This window comes from Oxyura jamaicensis, chromosome 8 (genome assembly GCF_011077185.1).
Source record: "Oxyura jamaicensis isolate SHBP4307 breed ruddy duck chromosome 8, BPBGC_Ojam_1.0, whole genome shotgun sequence".
Taxonomy (NCBI): Eukaryota; Metazoa; Chordata; class Aves; order Anseriformes; family Anatidae; genus Oxyura; species Oxyura jamaicensis.
Window position 1 is genome coordinate 711557 of NC_048900.1, and position 21397 is coordinate 732953.

Sequence of the window (21397 nt, forward strand, 5' to 3'; positions counted from 1 at the left end):
ATTCAGGTTGAGACAAAACTTTTTTCATAAAAATTATCTTTTATTAGCACTGTTGGGAGGATTCGTTTCAATGAGGATATGTATCGCTGGCATACTCTGCTCAGAAAGCGCATATACTCCCAGATAATTTTTACTGTACAGAATTTCCTGCCCCTCATCATTTATTACACCTATTTATAAAGCTTGCAAAAAGCTTTGAACACAAAGTTAGGAATTCATTGTGGCCTTCTATTTCCCTAAGTTCATATAAATAATTTGTGCATCTTGTATGCACAAAGAAAATCACTGCACCTTATCTCAGAGTGAACCAAATCACTGATCTACAAGAATTCAGGAACACTGGTTAAATAATGGAGGGGAGAACTCATCCATCGCATAACACGAGCTGCATAGACTGGAGGACAGACTTGGTCCACTAATGTAATAGTCTTCATATGAGAAAAAGCCTATTTTTTCAAATGCTGCAACAGCTGTTCTGTAAATCAGACCGCAATTTTGCTTCACTCAAGTCATTGTCAAAAACCAAAACAAATACACCATTGTTGATATAATACTACCACAGTTCTCAACCATGTTGCATCAAATATAGCTATAGCCTAATGAATTACTTCTATAAATCTAAGACAAAAGAGGATATATAGTTCTACAATCCACCTCCTGCTTCTTGGCAAGGAAACACATGTAGTCAGCAGATCTATACTACACTGGAAGCTCCCTTGATACACTGAGATTTTTTAATTTATTTATTCTTAAATGTCTCTGTCATACAATGAACCTATAAAGATTTCCAACAGAAATGCCTACGCTTACAAATCAAATCAGAATGTAATTGAATTTCCATTCTTTTTCAAAATCATTAATGTTACGTCTCACAATGCCTACTGCCTTCTGTGCAGAACAGCCTATGTGTGAGCTCTATAATTAACCTGTTTCAGACCCATGACCTACAGATAAGCTGTTCTACCAGAATCTAAACAGTTCTCTTGCGAGGTCAGAACTAAGCTTATTTGAAACAGACGGCCTTTCCAGCTGACTCCCAGAATTTTACAACATGCTGCAACAGCAAAATAAAGATCTGAAGTTGGACAACTACTCTGTTAAAATTTAGAAGAACCATTAAAAAGAATTATTAAATATAATGCAATTCAATTTGTTAACAATAAGCAGCTACAGCTAAATTTAAAGTACTATTCACAGAATGGATATGAACTAATGACTTTCACATTTTCCCCAATAAATTCATTATTTCACCATAAATACATCATAAACTATCGTATTTTGCCAAACTGTTATTTGTAAGCCAAACAATTCATCAATATAGCATACACAATGTAAAATACAAAGTGTTCTCTGCTGAACTTGACTAATTTGACCATTTGGATACTTAGGGTCACAAAGGATGTTTTTTTTTTTTTTTTTCTTTTCAAAAATGTACTTTGGCAGAGAGGAAATAAAAAGATAGGGGATATATAATGACAAAGTAGCATTTTTAAAGTCCCTCTTTCAACAATATCTCAAGTTGTGTAAATCTGTTTCATTTTGGCTATTGGAGAGTTAATCATTGCTGTCATAGTGCAAGAAATGCTGCTCTACTGGATTACTGCCAACACATGAAAATGAGAATCCACAGTTATGAACAGGGCAATTGCACTGCTTCTTTGCTAGTACGTTTTTATGGCAAAACATGCTTCTACTCATGAAATGGCTAGAAACTAGCATACCACTGTTCATCACCACAAATATTACTACTCTCGAACTAATGTCTATTCATAATACACAAATATTTTGTGGAATTAGATCAAAAGTACTGTGATTCCAAAGATATTTGCAAGCTGTATCCTACAGAGTATTTTCTAATGTAAACTGCCTATGACTTCATAATTCATGTCTTAAATGTCAACAGAATGTTATTGTAGGTATCAGACAAAAGAATTGTTATACAGATTTGAAAAATATTTAGCACTATTTCCAAATAAAATTAAAGCAGAAGTCTCACACTGACTTTACAAACTACGTACTTCGGCATCTCAGAGAAACGTACAGGGGATAAAAGCTCTGTGATTCCCTATGGATATAATCAGAATAAAAACGATGGAAGAGGGACAGTGTCAATGGAAATTAACATTGACCTTTTAGTACCTTCAGTGTCTGGCAACATCAGATAATGCTCCTAAAGAAGAATATGCGGCCATTGGAACATGCACATACCTGGTCGCTGAAACAATGGGGAGGAAAAAAATTATCCTCATAGCCATTTAATGAGTATACAACCAGAGGAGCTTACCCCTTCCTGTAAATGTGATCTGGGACTGTTCATTTCAATGAAACTATATACTGTCTCCACTTGCTCTAAGACCTAGGGCTACGAGAATACACAACTGTTATCAGTCACTAGTGGTCTTGGGGCAAATCTGCTGCTCCATGGCAAATGCTTCCAGTCATGTTTTTACCCTGTCACCAGCGGAAGACTGCTTACCCTCAAAGTATGAGCAGCAAGGTATCTCACATTTACTGCAGGGTAAGAGCCTGTTCTTTGACTCTTACCAGGAAAGAGCTGACATGCTGCAAATTCCTATCTTTACTTCGCGTTCAGCAATCTGTTTGTATATCCATACATTAAGTATTTGTCATTTGGGTACATCAGGCTTCAGAGACTGAAAAGTAATATGGATCAATGTGAGTCATAAAGATAATCTTGGATTATCAACCTTTATTTTGAGAACAAAAGTAGTAATCAATTGTTATGCCAATATAAACCAAAAGGAAAAATCATTATTGATCCACACTAGGAGTGTCAGTTGACCTTTACAAAAATAAGCTGGTTGTGACTTCTTAAAACCTAGGAGAATAACTAAAGGCATTCTCTCTTACAGAAACCCTAAATACTGGGAATAGTTTCTTGTGAGAATACAACTTTTTTTGACACTCAACTTCAGTTCTACTTTCAAAATATTCTAGCTAACTCATTGTCTAAAGCTTTACAGGATTACTCAAAATATAGTTTTCAAAAATAAAATGTTTTCAAGGAGAAATTTCACTTAAATAAACGTCTCATATTTTATCAAGTTTTGTTCTGGCTACTATGACAAAATTCCTTTCAGAAGAATGGGAAACATGCCTATTAGAGCAAACTAATAAGCATGTGTAAAAAATAATGTATTTATTTTAACGTATATATTTTTTTCAATTAAATTGATACTCATCTTTTAAACAAATACTATCAAAAGTACGGGCGCAAAGTTTTAACAAACTGCAGCTGTGGCATGAAGAGAGACTTCAGATACAACGTTTTGTGTTCCCCCTGCTGGTTAGCAATTAACTTCAAACACTGTTCTTAGAGGTAGGCATCAAGATGCTATGGTACTAAGAGATGTTTTGCATGCTAGAAAAATAAAAATTGGAACTTACTTTTTAAAAGGAATCACATCATTACACACTGTGACCAGATGAGGCTCTAGACACACACCCAAAGTTGAAATACGTGTCAAAATCAAGCAAGACCTCCCCAGAGAGAGAAAAAGCAGGGCAGAAGAAAAATTTTGAAGTGTCACTTTAAGCTTAACAAGGTTGGAGTACAGCAAACAATTGGGGGAAGCAAGTCACAGAATAAAGGACTCTTCACTGAAGGAAGCCAACAGCCTGGCCCCTCTGACACGGCCCTCCCTTCCTCCCCCAGCCAGGCAGGGAACCCAAGCACAGCTGCAGCACCTGGTGTAGGCTCAGGTCTGTGTCCCGGGCAGCCAGGCACCTCCTCAGCTGGGATTCCAACCCTGTGAGCTTCCTTGAGTTAAGCTGGAGCTCTTTGAAGGAATATGCATCTGCTAAGCAGGTTTTACTAACACTCTCAGAAATGCTTTGGCAGGACACCTGTGCAGTGCTAATTAAAATCCAGCTACCAACTTATGTTGTCTCTGGGGTTCAGGGAAAAACTGTGTGGACTGCAAGGAAACAAAGTATCCTGGCAAAAAGCAGTAAACAGACAGATACATGGCTTTAGAATTAGTTGTATTCACACAGTCTTAAGGTCTTCCCTGTCTAAGACTGCAAGTCCCTGTGAGCAGAACCCAGCTCGTGCCACAAGTCCTGTCCAAGAGCAGGAAGCTCCCCCATCCACTGCGGGATCCGTCCCCAGCAGGGGTCTGGTATCAGCCTGGTGGGCATCATCCAAAATACTTAGTTTGGTATGGAAAGAGACTCAACCAGGAAAAATTCTGTCTCAGAACAAAATAATGGCACTTAATCTTCCAAGTCTTTCTCCTCCAAACTCAATGCAAAGTTTTACAAACCCAGTTAAGAGGTTGCTATTAAAACTGAACTGCGATGATGATAATGCATTTGAGAAGAAAATAGTAAGTGACAGCAGCTAAACTATAACAGCTACAGCTTCATAGAACTGCAGTAAATAGATTTACACCTGGTTACATCCCCAGCACGTGGAAAAGGCGTAACCGTACACCACACCTGGAATTTTACAAGTACAAGACACATCATCTTCAACACTACCTGTCTTCAATGACAGTAGCTTTGGACTTACAAGTATGGCTGAAACTGAGGAAAGTTCAAGAAGTTACTTGATGCCCCCTGACTTGAACGCTGCAGGGCTGCTAAGAGAGGTGTGCTCAAAAGGCCGCGGTCAACTGACTCCAGCACATCCACTGCGAAGCACGCGGTATAAATCCCGCAGGGGAGCGGCTTCTCAGTGAAGTTGTAGAGAAGCAGCACTGTACCGGCCTGTGTTACCTCCACAAACACCAACTTCACACAACACTCCTACATTAATAATCTCACCGGCTGGCCTCACAGCGGGTACAGTGACCCCAAATCGCACAGCGGCACCGACACCTGCAGAGCGCTGCACTTGGCACCCTTCTGTCACCGCCGCGGCCCCTCGCCCAGCACACGCTGCCGCCCCAGTTACCTCGGGACACCTGCAGCTTGCCTGCTCCAGAGCTCCCGCGTGCCTCCCCACAGGCCTGCCCGCCGCCACCGCGCGCGCTGCCGGGGCTCGACGGGTGCTGTCAGCCCTCGCTCCCCGCCGCCCCGGCCCCGAGGGATGACAGGCACCGATGTTCCCCTCGGCAGCACCTCCGCCCGGCCCGGGGTAGCGGCGGCCACACGTACCTCGCAGAGGCTCTATCCGCGCCGCGTCCCGCGGGGGCAGGCGCGCAGCAGCGCAGCTACGCCATGGGCGGCTCGGCACGGGAGGGCAGCCCTCGACGAGGCCGCTACTGCCCGGCCCGCGGTGCGCGGGAGGAGGCGGCGAGGAGGAGGAGGAGGGGGAGGAGGCGGCTCCCGGCCGGCCCCCAGCCCGCCAGTAACCCCATGGCGGCAGCGCGGCGCACACGGCGGGGCCGGCCCGGGCCGGGCCGGCTGAGGCGGGGCCGCGCCCCCATTGGGCGCGGGGCGGGGACGGCGCCGTCACGGCCCCGCCGCTGCCTCCGCCCGCCGCGGCCCTGCCGCCCGTGTGGCACTTGGGCGCCCCGGCAACCTGCCCTCGCCGCCGCAGCGATTTCGTCCTGCAGCAAGGGCGAGGGGAGAAGTGCGCCCGAGGGGGCGCTCCCGGGGCCCCCACGGCCGGGTGGTGCTGCCCCACGGGCCTGGTGCCCCTTACGGCCTGTCACAGAGGTGCTAACGCTTGGCACCGCTGGCACTTCGCGAGCTTTAACTCAGCTCCCCTCACAAAATTGAGCCCTGATCGTATTATTACCTGAACAAGCAAATGTTCTTGTATTTCTATGGAGAACATGCAGGGATAGGCTAGTCTAATCGTTTTTTGGTGTTTGGTTTTGTTTGTTTGTTTTTTATAGTGCAATATGAGTTCATCAAGAAGTGCACTAAGAGTTCCAACAATGCCCACTCTTGAAAAATGCCAATTTGCAACCTACAAAGATTCATTGCCACCTACACTTAATTTTTATTTCTCCCCATTTGGATGGATCCCACACAGCTCAGCACATAAGAGGCTCAGTAAACAGCTTAGTCTTGGGAAGCGTTGGGCACCTCACAAAGACTGGGCCTCAAAACGTTGACATTATCTGTGCATAAGACCTTTAGTGAATAAATCAATGGTTGCTATAACAAGCATTCAGTTTGCATTAAACATATCAGTGAACAGGCTTATAAAACTTGCAGAAACAAGTAAAATACACGTTTGGGCTGCTTGTTGGCAGCCTAAACCCACTTACACATTTTCTGATTTATTTTTAAGCATTTGAAAAGTTGTGCATGTTGGAACATGATATAATCCTCTCTTATCATTCTAAGCCTATATGTAGGACGCAAAATTTTTGCGAGAGATGTCAAGGTGGGGGAAGTCCCTTCAACAAAGAAGAAAATTAATATTCTACAGAACCAAAAGCAACACACATATTTCAAAGCATATTGTGCCTGCTTTGCCTCCGCTACCTGAAATTCCAGAATGCTGTTTAAAAATGGGATTTAAAGTTTAAAGCAGACCAGTGATTTTTATTATTTTAAAAACTCACTTAGGTCCCAATTCTGCAAAGATTAAATTAAACAGGTTACACTCATTCAAATGATCAGCCATCAGAACTGTTCAAGTGTATGTAATGTATACACAAGTCTTGGTAAAATCAAATTCTTTGTACACAGCCAAATTGTTTTCACCATTATCAGTGATGATGGTTAAGAACTGTTAGTTAAGAACTGCTGATTAAGAGGCACTATCAATGCACGAAAATGACAACCAATCTAACTAACCAATCCTTTTCAGGGACAGGCTTTATTAAAGTGGATACAATTCCATATTATTTTGTCTGAATCTTTACAGTTCTAAGCTGCATAGATACCTCAGCCTTGGTCAGCCCAAACCCCAGGATCACAGTTAGAACATACAGATGCATCCCACATTACTCTGGATTTGCAGAAGCCTAACAGCATTGCCATCAGCCACATTCTTGAGTGCTCAACACATTGGCTACCCAGCAAGGAGCTCAGCTGTGCAACATGCTTAGTACATTTACCACTGATTCAGCAAATAACTTGAAGCACATAATTTTAAGCAGAAACTATTGACGATCATAGTGTTATCTACAGTAAGCCAAAGCTTATTTTTTGAACTAAAGCCATGCTGTTCAACTTCCTGTGAAATCAAATTTCACATAAACTAACATTTTTTAGTACACTGGAGTTTAACAACAGAATTGGAGCTAGTTTGTTCTCAGAATGTTGCCATACAAAAACATTATTGCCTGGGGAATCTCTGCAGTTCTATGGAACTCAGAATCTCTGGCTTCAGTAATGATGCTAGACTGGGGCTTTGGAACTAAATGTGGAGCTAGGGACTACGTGCTGTAGTTAGTACAACAATGAATGTGATTACTGCTAATGAACATATTCTTATGATGAATCCATTGCCACAAGCAGAAATATATTCAAAATAGTTACTGCAGTATGTAGGCATTTGATGATCACTTGACCTGTTTACAGCACTATTTAAAAGCACTTCACTCACCAAAAGAAATAGAGGGTATACAGCTTTACAAAATACTGATTTCCATATTGACTTGGACATTCTAATTCTGAAAGCACATTATTTCCATAAATGAGCAGCTTAGTATGAAAATATTTTCCTACCAAAGTATTTCAAGATCACAGAAATAATTCTCAGACATTAGTAAGGACCAACTCTTACTTACAGGTAGTTTTATGACTTTGTCTATACACCCTTTAATTTGAAGGTTCAATTACCAAAATTAAGCCATCAAAAGCCTCTTAGGAAATAACTCATTAATACAAATGAATGAGGTAAAATTCTGCATTCCTTACTGAATGATTCTGCATTCCTTGAACACCTGAAACTTTTGCCAAAGTTAAGTAAATGTTAGTGCTGAACTGTTAGGCCTGTCTACACTCGAAAGTTACTTTGGATTAAGACAGGGAATGAATTTCAAGTGCTGCAGCAAATCTGGAAAACTTCCAAGTATAGTCAAGTCATATACAACACTATTCTGGAAGGTATCATGGGCTTTGAGCTCAAAATTGATGCTACATATCTACATTTAAATAACACAGATTCCAGAATAAAAAAGGGAGGAAAAAAAAAAAATCAAAAGAAAACTCCAGCGTGACTAACCATCCCCTTTGTGCCTCCTACTCTTACCTGCATGCCTTGCACGGACTCCCCTATACCCAGCACTCCACTTTGACCAGATCTGATATGCCCCTTACCCTCCTTCCAACATTTTTCTGATAAGACATTTATAGGCCCTCAACCTAACAAGTGCAAACACAACCGACCAGAAGAGGGAGGAAAGAAAGAGATTGTATGAGAGAAGGGAAAAATCAACAAAAGATCAAACAAGAAAAATGTGAAACTAGCATACCTTCACTGTTCAATCACTTCTTTCTGGCTGGATCCCACACTGCACGTTGCCTGTTTAGACCCAAATCCAAAACCTAATCAAATAGGCAGAAGTCAATAGGTGACTTTAAACTTTTTAGTTCTGGACAATTCTCTTTATATTTGATCATAAAACACCTAGAATTTAATAGAGGTCATAAAAAAATAATGAATGACATATACACAAACTTTCACATTAAAGCCCACATATTAAATAACTCATATTCACCCCTGTGAATACTTAAACTATGAAAGTATACGTATGACTAAAATTGCACATATGGTCTGCAGTATTGGGTCCCAAATTGCTGTATTCCGTTTTCAACTTTAAAAGCATACTGCATGTTTGTGGTTTTGGGACCATATTATGGATGGAATTCTTTGCAGCCAAGATGTAAATACCACAAGCTAAAATCTTCTAATGTATACAAAGGTCTAATTATTTTATTATTTTCTATTTATATAATATCCTCATGGTGCCACAGGCTATACTAAAAAAACATCAAGACAAAGCTGTTGCCTAGAGAGCTAACAACTTACGTCAGCTAAGGTAAAAGAAAAAAAGAATGCACAAAATAATTGAACACTGAAGCTTGACACATTGTATTAGTTTTGTGGCCTGGATATTTTCTTTTAGCTCTTTTGATCTTTTGTTGATTTGTTTCTCTTTTTTTCTTGTCTTCTCAATCTGACTTGACTGCAAGTCCCAGTCCACTGGGTCACGACACAGAAATGGAAGGAGATTCAAGTACAGACAGCCTCACAAATGAAGCAGAACAAAATCAAGCAGGTACATATGCAGTCATGATCTTTTATAAATTAAATTTCATCTAGCACAGTAAAAATACCTGAAATAAGACTGCTTAAGCTGCAGTTCCATCCTGAAATAATACTGGCTAGATGTTCAGAATCTACCTATTGAAATTAGAAATGAAATTACCAAATGAAATTAGAAAATATTTCATCTGAATTTAAAAATAAAACACGTTTTATTAAATAAAGCTAACACTTCGTTATCAGTCTGTTTGCAAAGGGGCTTGAGGATGAGGAGGTTATGAGATTGTTCATTTAAGGTGTTTATGATGTTATACATTAAGATATTTTGGGGACCAAAACAGGCATTGACATTTTGAAGTGGAACAAGCTAAGTATGTTTTCAGTATATGCTCTACTTCCAAAACTGCTGCCCCATAATGAAAAGTCACCCAATTAAATACATTAGATAGGAACTTAAATACCAACCTATGGCAAAATTTCTGGATTTGGGAATCAGAGTAGTTTCTTATTTCTTGTTTGAGCTTCAAAACTTCAAGGAAGGAATTCTGTGCTGCTGATTCCTGGTTAGTTTTAGAATTGCTCCTACAGACTACTACAAAATAAATGTGTAGAAATGCTTAATTTTATACTTTCCTATGTAGCTTTCAGTTTCAATCTAGCTAGAATTATGAATTAATGTAAAAGTTGTTCTTTCATATATACTATACTTTTTATTACTATTTCAGAGGACATATTCTTTGGTCTTTTTTGTATGCATATAAGAATTAGAGTCTTTTTTGCAAGTATTGGGTCTCAATTTCTTCTCTCCAAGTGACCTGTAGTATGTTACATTCATTATTTTGCCTTAGACTGCTACTGATTAATGCCTTATGCTGGATATTTGTTTATTTTTTCTCATGTTCGAGTTCATTGCCCTTGGAATAAGAATACCAAATGTGCCAGGGAATGTGACCTATCAATCTCAGCAGTCCTTCATAGCAGTCCAAGAGGAGATGTAATACAAGTGCATACATATAATATCTGAAGGGTTTATACTTAAATTTGACACATGATTTTCTGCTGAAGACTTTCATGTCATACACTGATTCACAAAGTATCAATTATTTAGAGCAGATGTGTGAGAACTGCTATCAAAATCCACTCTTTGTTCCTATTCACACATTAAAAAAAGCCAAACACAAGCTTCTTTTTCCTTCTCACACATACAAAAGATCAAGAGAGATCTCAAGAAAGAAAAAGACAAAAAACAACCCAGCCCCCTTCCCATCTACATCTTTACCAAACCTCAAGAGGAAAAAATGGTTTTACCAGAGCATTCAGATGCTTAGCAAAGCCAGACTAAGCAGACAGCAGGGCAGGTTCTGCACCTGGGAGAAAGGCTGAGTTCTGGAGAAGAGAACCCTTGTGAGAAATTGGCAATCCAGGGCAATTGCATGGGAATAAGCATCGCTTCAAGCACATCTCTTGACTGCACTAGTGACAGTGGTGCTTGTGGAGAGACAATCTTGTAACACAGAAGCCTGCAGAGATAAATTGAAAGCAACTGAAAACAAATTAACCAATAACACCAATCACAGAACAGATCTGAAGACAAAGACATGAAGTATCATTTCACAAACAATCCCAAGTATTCTCAGCTAGCTGTAGATCCATTAGTATTCCTCACTAAGGGCCCAAACACAAGCCTTGGTAATTCTCACAGCTGCTTCCTGTAACCCACCAACATCCCCTGCCTGGCACAACTTAATATTGACAAGCATGTGGTATATTTCTGAATTATCTGTTCCACTGAACTGGCAACGTCAAATATGAAGGTGATAACAAGCTGAAGGAAGCTAAATATGTCAGAGCCAGAAGCCCCTCAGAAATCTTCCCAATGTTACCACATGGACATCACTTAAAAGCAGGGAGAATACAGGCCCAGCTCTATCACAGAGAGAGAACCTTTTGTACAAAACAGGTTGCTTACAGTCAGCATGTCTGAGCTGTGTATCTATTGAATCATCTGAAGTTTATCTGCAAGACAAAAAAAAAAATCCACACATTGCTATTGTAAGCCATGGTCAAAAAGAAAAAAAAAAAAGTGGCAATCATGGACAAGTTATACTTTTAGCAGAGATCATGAGTTTATATATCTAGTAAATTTTCTTTTCAAGCCTTTTGATTTTGCTATTGCTTAAGGATTAGTTTCATTCTGAGAACTGGGAGCTCTATCTGCACCAAAATCTTTTTTCTGAGGTGGACTGGTATGTGTCCACCATTGCAATATGGACCTGCAAGAGGCTTCTAAGCTCATACTGAAAAATGTATGCTTTTTCGAACTAATCAAAATGTATCTAAAATATTCAACTTGCACAAGGTGTAAGAGACCAAGATTACTAAGAACAACATGTGCTTGCATTTTCTTTTCAATAACTCATTTCTTTCACTTGCTATTTGTAAAAATAAACAAAAAATAATTATATGCAACATACCTTTTTAAAGTGTGGAAGGACAACATTTACCTACCCTAGAAAATATACTGATGCAGCCAAATACAGACATACAGGAAATTCTATAAGCCAGTGAGGTCCTTGTTACACTATCAGCAAAGAGAACACATTTTTACATGATATTTAGATACCAGTGTACCCAGATATTAATATCAAGAGTCAAAAGAAACAGAATAGTTAACTACACTGAAAGTTTTTCCTAATGAGTGAGCCACAGAACTATCACTATGAGGGTGAGAAAGGCCTCATGCTGAAGAATATTGGCTGGCCTCCATCTGTCTCATCCTGTTTCTCACATGAAATAGACCAACTGCTTTGTTAATGAGTGGTAATTAATTCCAGAAGGAACACAAGATACAAGAAAAAATTCCCATAATCATGTTTTTTTGTTTGTTTGTTATTTTTAAAGCAAGATGTGTTAATGAACAGACTACGGGTATATCTCTATTAAAAACTAGTGCAATACAATAGAAAGGGCTCAACAGAACAAAATCTATGTGTTGGGATCTGGTATCTACACTATACACAGTTCAGGGAGACTTATTTCCAGTCATTTTCAGTGCGGACTGCACACCTGCTAGCTGCTTGAGCATGTTATGTATGCTCCTGGGTCACAGTTTAATTTCACCCAGAAGTCATCCCATTTGTGTACTAAGACTTGCTCCATCACATAAATCAAACCCCACGGGTGGGAATGACCAGAAAGTTCAATTCCAAAGCCTGCTCCTGGTCCAACCTGAAAATGCTGAAGTAGACATACCCCATATACCTCATAGGATGCAATTTCAGCCTAACTGTTCTACAGTCATCCAAATGCACCAGAGAAAATTTAGGACATGATACTGCAGGACACTGGCAGCACTAATATTTGCACTAATATCAGAAAGATGCTTCTAATACTCCAAAATGTTCATGTTCAGAGTGGATTCAAACTCACTAAACATTTTAACATCTCTTCTTCATAGGGGTGAAACAACATCCACGTACTGCTCTGCCTCTCTCTGTTCCTATTTTGACTCCACATGGTGTCTAAGCTTTGTACTGGCCTTTTGCAAGGGAGAACTTCACTGACTGTCCACCAAGAAACTGTAGGATCCTTTCTCTGCAGTCCTTTTTTTCCTCTTGAAAAAAAAAAAAAAAAAAAAAAACACAAGCAACTCTTTCAGTACACCTTGAGCCTTACACATCCATACACGAATGTGTGATGCAGATATACCGCAGGAGACATCATCTTCCGTTTACATTTATTGCTAAAATGGTTTTAGTTCTTCAAGGTAAAAATATTCAACAGCACTCATATTTTATTATATGGAATGGAATTCTGATCCCTGAAAATAACTGAATTCTTTGTGTCCAAAACTTTAAAGTTAGAAATATAAAAGGTACCAAATTCTCTTTAATACAGAAGGGATTACTAAGGTCAATTCTGAACAGCTGCATGATAAATACCACATATATTCATGATAAAACAGACTTATTCAGCATAGCTATTAGAACTTTTTTTTTTTTTAAAGTCAAAACCAAGAGTGGTTTCTCTGATACAATATATTTTCTTTTATAAAAAAGCGTGACTAAACCATCCTTACAGCAGAAAGGCTAACATAGTAGCTGTTATTCCAAGTTAACAAAAGACAGACAAAAAATATGATTGGACTGCTCTGTTTTCTAATTACAAGAAATACAGTTAATGTTTAAGAACCTTTGTTGTTTTTTGTGTATTTGTTCTATTTCTGTGGCTAAAAACAAAAAAAAATATTGTATTTTTCGAAATATAGGTTGTTTTGTACTACTCAAAACTTTATCCTTGGTAACTATTAACATTTTATTAACTACATCTATATGTACATTTTTTACTGTAACCACACACATTTCTCATAGAGGCATAAGCTGGGGAGCATTCTTAGCTCATACTTGTTTTCCCTGTGCAGCCACACATGTGGTGAACAGCTGTAGAAGTTGTAAAATTGTCTTTACACATTGCACATACTATTGAATATAACATACATATACATGTAAAAGCAAGCCCTGAAGCAAAATAATGCAATGAATATTTCATTTTGCTTTTATTTATTTAAATAAAGACAAATGTCTTCTGCTTAACTTCTGTCAACAAAATAATAGCACTTAATTGTTCAGAATTGCAGGTTTACCAGTTCTTAACATGAGCAAACCTTTCATCCACCTCCACTGTGGCAAAGAATCAAATGCTGTCAAAACTGAATCTGCAGAGTAACTGTTACTACGGTATTGTGACCAGCTCCATTGCAATAAAGTGTAGAAATGAAAATGTAAATTGCTACATGTATATACATTTTTCTCTAGGGTGCTATAAGCAAAAATAGAAAACAGCTGAAATTGAGTCACCCTTCTAGAAAGTAAATATTGCTAATATGAATCTGATGTGTTATAGGGTGGGGAAAGCTCCAGAGACTAACACTCCCCTCGTTAATATTCTACCACCAAATTGAAAGAAAGGTGGGGTGATTTCCCCATCTCTGGTGAGAGCTTAGTTGTCTGAATGCAGCTAGATCAATCCCTACAGAGATATCTTATCTGCAAGGCTCATGAAAAATATCTGAAGATTAAATGGTTAGCATTTGGAATGGACCATGCTGCATGAAGTAACAGTTATTTCATAAGAGATTTCCCGTGGTAGATATTCCCAAACCCAGCTATGAGGTCTTCACTCCCACGCCCACCACAAATGATATTAGTTGAAGGCTGTGCTATACTATTAATACAGTCAGGGAAATTTTAAATAGAGTATATATAGCTAAGTACAGTAAAAAGATACCTTCTTTCTTGGTCATTAAAAAAAAAAAAAAAAATCAATTTAAATGAGAAACACCTCCCTCTGCTCCCATCTTTCATCTGCCAACAAATGCAGATACTGCACATGGGGCTTATCACAGACTAGAAAGGAAAGCATTATACAAGCCCACTGATAAATTTAGGATGTAAATTTGAGCAATGATTTTTTTCAGCTCATCTTTCTGTTTTCCTACAGTCCTTGTAACACTTACAAATGTTGAAAAGAATGAACACTCTTTTGAAAACACTTCAAAAATACCTGTAATTTTTAATTACATTTTCATGAACTGTGTGATGTAGAAATGTGTTATCATGTGGATTTTAATGTTAGTAGGTACAAAGAAAGACACAATCAATCGCACATAGAAATTGTCTGCAAGTCTTTCACAGTCATCTACCACATTTTCTGCATACACTAAAACTGGTCAGATTAAACTTTTCCTTTTAATTTAATAAAATTAGCAAAAATCATTTTCATCTAATTTATGGATCTGACAAGAGAGCTTACAAAGAACTATCAGCTAATTTGAGAAATTTCACAAAATGTTTTCATTGCAATATATTATGATTGCATTCTTCTCTCCCTTTTCTGTATACACGACCAAAGAAAATTACAAAGTGGCTTTACTTTCCTACTTTTAGTATTAACATGTTTGTTCTACATGCTAGAACAGTGCATGGATTATTCGGATGCTCTGGTTTAGGGTACTACCTTACGCATCTTTGCCTGTCATGTTTTTAGGGAACTTAATCAACAGTGCACATCTTCGTCAAGTCTCAGCTCAACTAATTACTGATGTGTTTACCAGTAAGTTTGTAAGTTGTTCCACTCTGAGTTAATGAAATTGTTTGTATTGTGACTCCAGTTGCGTTGACTAAAGCCCTAATGAGGTCATCTACCTGGAGAGATGCAAGTTGGAACTGCTCACTATTTCAGTTTACATGAGCTCAAATCTCCTGTTGGTACTAGCAAACACATATTAGCCAAAGATCAACACTCACACAAAGATGAGAATCAAGCCAAAATCAGCAAAGACAAGAAGTACATACTTTGTTGTAGGATGCTGCCTTTTGTTTCTTGTAGGACACCGCGTTACTCAGCTGAGCACCCAGCCCTATTAGCTCTACTCATTGGGACAAATTGTATATTATTTGACTTGAGTGACTGAATCAGGCCACACCAGATTTAAAAGCCTGTGAACTTCAGCATTTAGCCATATGTTCAGTAGATAATTTTCTTTCAGAAAAGTTTTTTTTGTTTGTTTGTTTTTTTTCCCCTCCCCTATTATTGCAGCAGTTGTCATGTAGATAAGCTACTGTTGATAGGAGAGAGATAAGACTTCTACCACCTGAGGATTATCCCTCTTAGCTACTATAAGAGATATAGGAACATACAGGGGCTAGATTTTTTTTCCAGCAGAGATATGGGAGAAGAGGAGGAGGGGAAAGCTGGAGAGATCCTCATACCAGGAATGTAACTTCTAATAATGACTTACAGATGTCAGGGTAACATTCTAGGATCTTCCTATTAGTCCAAACCTATTATTTGTAACATATGCAGAATAAAAGTCCCATGCACATGGCTGTAAACAAACTTCTCAACTAAACTAGTGGCTCAGCCAACTTCAGCCCTGGAGGCAGGGAGGGGTGAAGGGTGCAAAAGGGGCCAATTTTTGTGGTACCACGCTCAATTTTTCATCTGATTTTACCATTATACTTTAGAGATGCCTTTATTTAGGTTCCAAATCACCACCATACAACTATTGGAAATGCCAATGATAGAGCAAATAAAAACACACCCAATATTATAAGAGATACTTGAATTCAGATATACAACAGTAATGTGAAAAGATAGGAGTTTCTGTTTAGAATATATAAAATCACTGCCAAAAAGAATGAAAATGCATCCAAGTTGGACAGATCATATACATCTAGTTGAGTCATGTGCATCCAGCTTTCACAGTAAATAGCATAATATGTAATTAGTCATATTTCAGCAGTAAATATTAAGATGCTGAATGTCTTATTTACTGTAAAACACTTTCAAGGCTTCATTGCAGATAGCCTCATTCATAGAAGCTGTTAAATATAAATTATTTGTATAAATTAAAGTTAACATTTGATCTTCATGCTTGTTCTTAATTACCAGGTAACTCTTAACAGTATCTTTGATGCAAGGGTACGCTAGAGGTGATGTATTTCCTTTACAAATGAAAATAAATTGTTCACAGTGCGTCACCACAGAAGAGATCTGTCACCACATGTAACCAACAGGAGATAATTTGATTGCATCAGTTACATTTTCATTAGGATGCCAGTCAGCATTTTTACCAGCAAAAAGACAGCAGAATGTGCCCAGAAACATCAATTTTGTCTGTCATCAAGGTTTGCTGTAAGGGAGCAGATAAGCAAAGAAAAGACACACCTGGAGTCTCCCAGACACCCATGGAGGAGGCTAACAGAAGATGGTTCACTACTCCCTTTCTCCAGTCCCAAGCAACTATGCCAAGATCTACCTAGTAGTGCTCTCCTGGTTCTTTTACAAGCTAGTGCACTGTAGACAGTTGAACTGGACTTCTGTTACCTCATACAAGCTAGGAAAATGCCTTCTTCACGCATGTGTCCATCCACAGATTCTTATAGTGGTGTCAAGGCACCCTGAGGACCGTGGTCAACATCATGAGGGAATCATTGCCATGGGAATGGAGGAATAACAACTGTTGTACTGGACCAGGCCTGTGCTTCAGCTGGTGCAGAGCTGTTGTTGGCCATAGCTGTTGCGTAAAAAGTTCAAGGACCTTTGCAAGCAGTAGTTGGGTCACATATGTCCCAGATAAAGATTTTTCTAGTCTCCAAGAGTCTGAAGCAGAAGAATTTCTATCTTTTCTAAAATGCTCAATTATTTACTTAACAATATGACAGATTTGATTAAGCTTGGTTTTGTTTATTTTTCTCATTGTTAACTCTTCTCTAGATCCCACTGAACTCTAGACAAACAGTATCCCGAAATAATAATTTCCCTAAGGAAAACATTCATTGTACCAAAAAAAAAAAAAAAAAAAAAAAAAAAGCTTCCTTTCAATTTTGAATGCAAAACATTTCAATTTTGTGATTATCTTCATCATATTCTGCAAGAAAAAGCAAATAGCTCTTCCTACTCTGACTCATCTACATTTTCAACTATTTTGTAAAAGAATAGTTGCATCATGGCTCAGCTTATTTAGCTAAGGTATGTAATTATCTCAAAAATAATTTTTCATCTCTCAATTTGAAAGCTTTCCTGTGCTTTTATCACTTTTTTGACTAAACCGATTATTCTGTAGCCTGCTGTAATTTGGGGTAAGAAAGATGTTGCAGCAGGTCTTACTGCCCTATGTGACAGTTACTCTGTCTTTTCCATTCCAGTTACTTTTACAGTACAGTGATGCGATGCAAGGAAAGCCACTTGCATGGATGGACATATAGGGAATTCAGGACGTCTAGCAAGCAGCAGCTCTTGGGCTTTCTATGTTTGGACATGTCAAATAGACAAGTAACGATATCTCTATAATTCTACTTTGGGGCAAAACGTTTTGCCAAACAGTTACAGAGGACAATTTCCTTCTGTAATAACAAGAAACAGCAATGCAGAGAACTGAAATGTTTCCAGCACAGTTAATAATTTTAGGACAAGTCCAATTGCCCTTTTTGGAAACTTTGCACATGACAGGACTGGCATTTGACAAAATTTTTAATCATAAGGGAACACTGAGAGAATTAAAAACTATTTTAAACTAATGCAAAGGGACGTGGCATGTTAAAAATTTAAAAGGATCTTTCTTCAAAAGAGCTTCAGCAACACCATTCAATTTAGGTTACCCATGAATCTCTACAAAAAGAAAGTATTGAATAGGCCTTTATTCATATTTCATGAAATATTAGAATTATTTATGTTCCTACTTAATTTTTGCTGAAAACTACAGCTAACTGAGTACCACCTGTGAAATTTACATATTCTGTGTAAAGTCATACAGACAAGACAGGATTTCTTCAGGCTGTAAAATCTGCTTAAGTCCTTAGACCATCATTACAGGACAATACTATCTGAAGATAAGCAGATTTTGCATAAGAAACCAATCTGAGACTTCTCAGTGTTTCTTTTTTCTTGATAGCACGGCTGATAAGCAGGTGCTTATTTTGCAATATTTCCTTGGTTTCATCTTCTGTACACTGTCATAACCCTCATACGTAAAAACTGCGGCAGCAACCCTAACGAAGTCCATCCCAGCTCTGTTCATCACATCCATCAACACCTAACACTGCTCAAAATTTACAATTAATGCAGGTAGTTGTCACAGAATATCTTTAGTATCCTGGGAGACTCCAACTCCTCAATCTATTCAACTGTCTATAAATTTGTTCAGAATTATTACTGCATTTTAATCGAATTTACAGCTACGCTTTAAAATTAATGAGATGCAATATGAAAAATTAAGATTTTCATTTCTTCATTTTTCCTAGATCATAATTTCTAGTACATAGTAACACAGAGGACAAGATAGGGACCTAAGTTACAGTTTACAATACAAATACTTCTATCAAGATCAGCAATTACATGAACATTATACATATAAATCAGTACACGTTTAACATTTTTTCTTCACTCTAAGCAGTGCAATGTCTCAGTTATGTTAGGAATATGCAAACACAAAGCAAGAATACTTGCCATACTACGGAAATAACTGCTGTCTCTGCTCTGTGGACACAAAGGAAGAAAAAATCTCTGAAAATGTGAAAGATTTATTTATTTCTATCTCCTTTCCAGCAATTTCTAAGTTGTGTTGCAAAATTTAGTAAAATATTCTAAGAGAGCAGTAAATTATTTATTATACTACTGTAAGTCTATTTACACTGTCAGCCTGAGATTTTAGCCCTATAATGATTGTTGCCTTCATCTCTGATGAGCTCTGCTTTCATTTTACATAAAATTCTAAAACAGGTTTATATTCCTAAAACCACCTTTGACTCCCCTTAATTACTTCTGTAAGAAGAAACAGTATAGAGGACCTGCAACAACGTAAGGTATTTTGTTGATTAAAAAAGATTTAATAAGGAAAGTTTTACCATGTTGAATCTACCCAGAAGTTTTTTTGTTTGTTTGTTTGTTTGTTTTTGTTTTTTTTTTTTAGTGAGTAGATATGGCTCATAATTATTCAGTTTTAGTTCTTGATTAGTGAAGTCAAGAGCTGCAGTGTCCTGTAAGTAATGCAAGAAATATATAATCTTGTATAAATAAGAGTAGTTGAAGTGGGCTCTGTTTTCTTCTTGATATCTCCACTGTACTACAAGCAGACAATAATTTTCATTTCTGTTCTTTTACCCTTTTCACAAATAATCATAGAATATGCCAAGTTGGAAGGGACCCATAAGGATCATCAAGTCCAACTCCTGGCACCGCACAGGTCTACCCAAAAGTTCAGACTAATGTGACTAAGTGCACAGTCCAATCTCTTCTTGAATTCAGACAGGCTTGATGCAGTGACTACTTCCCTGGGGAGCCTGTTCCAGTGTGCAACCACCCTCTCGGTGAAGAACCTCCTCCTGATGTCCAGCCTAAACTTCCTGATGTCCAGCCTAAACTTCCCCTGTCTCAGCTTAACCCCGTTCCCACAGGTCCTATCACTGGTGTTTATGAAGAAAAGGTCACCTGCCTCTCCACTCCCCCTCGCAAGGAAGCTGTAGACCGTGATGAGGTCCCCCCTCCGCCTCCAGGCTGAACAGGCCCAGTGACCTCAGCCGCTCCTCATATGTCTTCCCCTCTAGGCCCTTCACCATCTTTGTCGCCCTTCTCTGGACACTCTCCAACAGTTTCATGTCCTTTTTGTACTGCGGTGCCCAGAACTGCACACAGTACTCGAGGTGAGGCCGCACCAGCGCAGAGTAGAACAGAACAATCACCTCCCTCGACTGACCAGCAATGCCGTGCTTGATGCACCCCAGGACACGGTTGGCCCTCCTGGCTGCCAGGACACACTGCTGGCTCATATTCAACTTGCTGTCAACCACAACCCCCAGATCCCTCTCTGCGGGGCTGCTCTCCAGTTGTATGCTGGACATTTTGTCCAGTAGGATCCTATAGGAAACTGTGTCAAAAGCCTTGCTGAAGTCCAAAAAGATCACATCAGCTGTTTTCCCTTAGTCGACTAGATGGGTGATCTTATCATAAAAAGAAATTTGATTTGCTAGGCAGGACCTACCCCTCATGAACCCACATTGGCTGGGACCAGTTACTGCACTGTCCCCCAAGTGCTTCAGTAACCTCAAGGATCATCTTCTCCATAATTTTACCAGGCACTGACATGAGACTGACAGGCCTGTAATTGCTAGGATCTTCTTTCTTACCCTTCTTGAAAATTGGCACAACATTTGCCAGCTTCCAGCCTACTGGGACCTCAGCAGATTCCCAAGATCATTGAAAAATAATTGAGAGAGGTCCCGCGATGACATCAGCCAGCTCTTTAAGCACCCTGGGATGAATCCCATCCTGACCCATGGGACCTGTATGGATCCAGGTGGAGCAGCAAATCCCACACACGTTCAGGGTTGGTTGGGAGTTTGTCATTCCCACCGTCACAGTCCTCCAGCTCAGGGCACCCTGGGTCCTGAAGCCCATCATCAGTGTTGATTGTTTATAATGAAGTACTTATAAATTATATACTGATAATCGTAATTATAAATTATGAAGTAGTTATTAATCATATATTGATGTAGTTGTTTATAATGAAGTTTAAAATAAAATATTTTTTTCTGCTTAATACAGGGACATATTATCAAGCACTTTTTGAGATTATTGATTCTTTTCAATGATTTTTGAACAGTTGATTAACTGGATAAATCAAATACTTGAAGAAATACTGAGCAGTCAGACCTTCCATTGAATTATGGAGTTTTACTTGTATATTAGGACTAAACTGTC

General features: G+C 38.8%; 1 protein-coding gene across 7 annotated transcripts in view; it reads right to left on the bottom strand.

Moving 5' to 3' along the window:
• The window catches only part of TGFBR3 (transforming growth factor beta receptor 3), a 129860-nt gene extending 121493 nt beyond the window's left edge, over positions 1-8367 (bottom strand). For 2 of the 7 annotated variants that reach the window (XM_035332819.1, XM_035332812.1), the window contains exon 1: positions 5122-5346. The gene's annotated coding sequence lies outside the window, so the exon portion shown is untranslated. Of the gene's footprint in view, positions 1-3408; positions 3432-4534; positions 4687-4939; positions 5080-5121; positions 5347-8345 lie in introns of those variants that run through there. The other 5 variants (XM_035332816.1, XM_035332817.1, XM_035332813.1 and 2 more) reach the window with 5 other exon arrangements.
• Positions 8368-21397: the final 13030 nt, after the last annotated feature.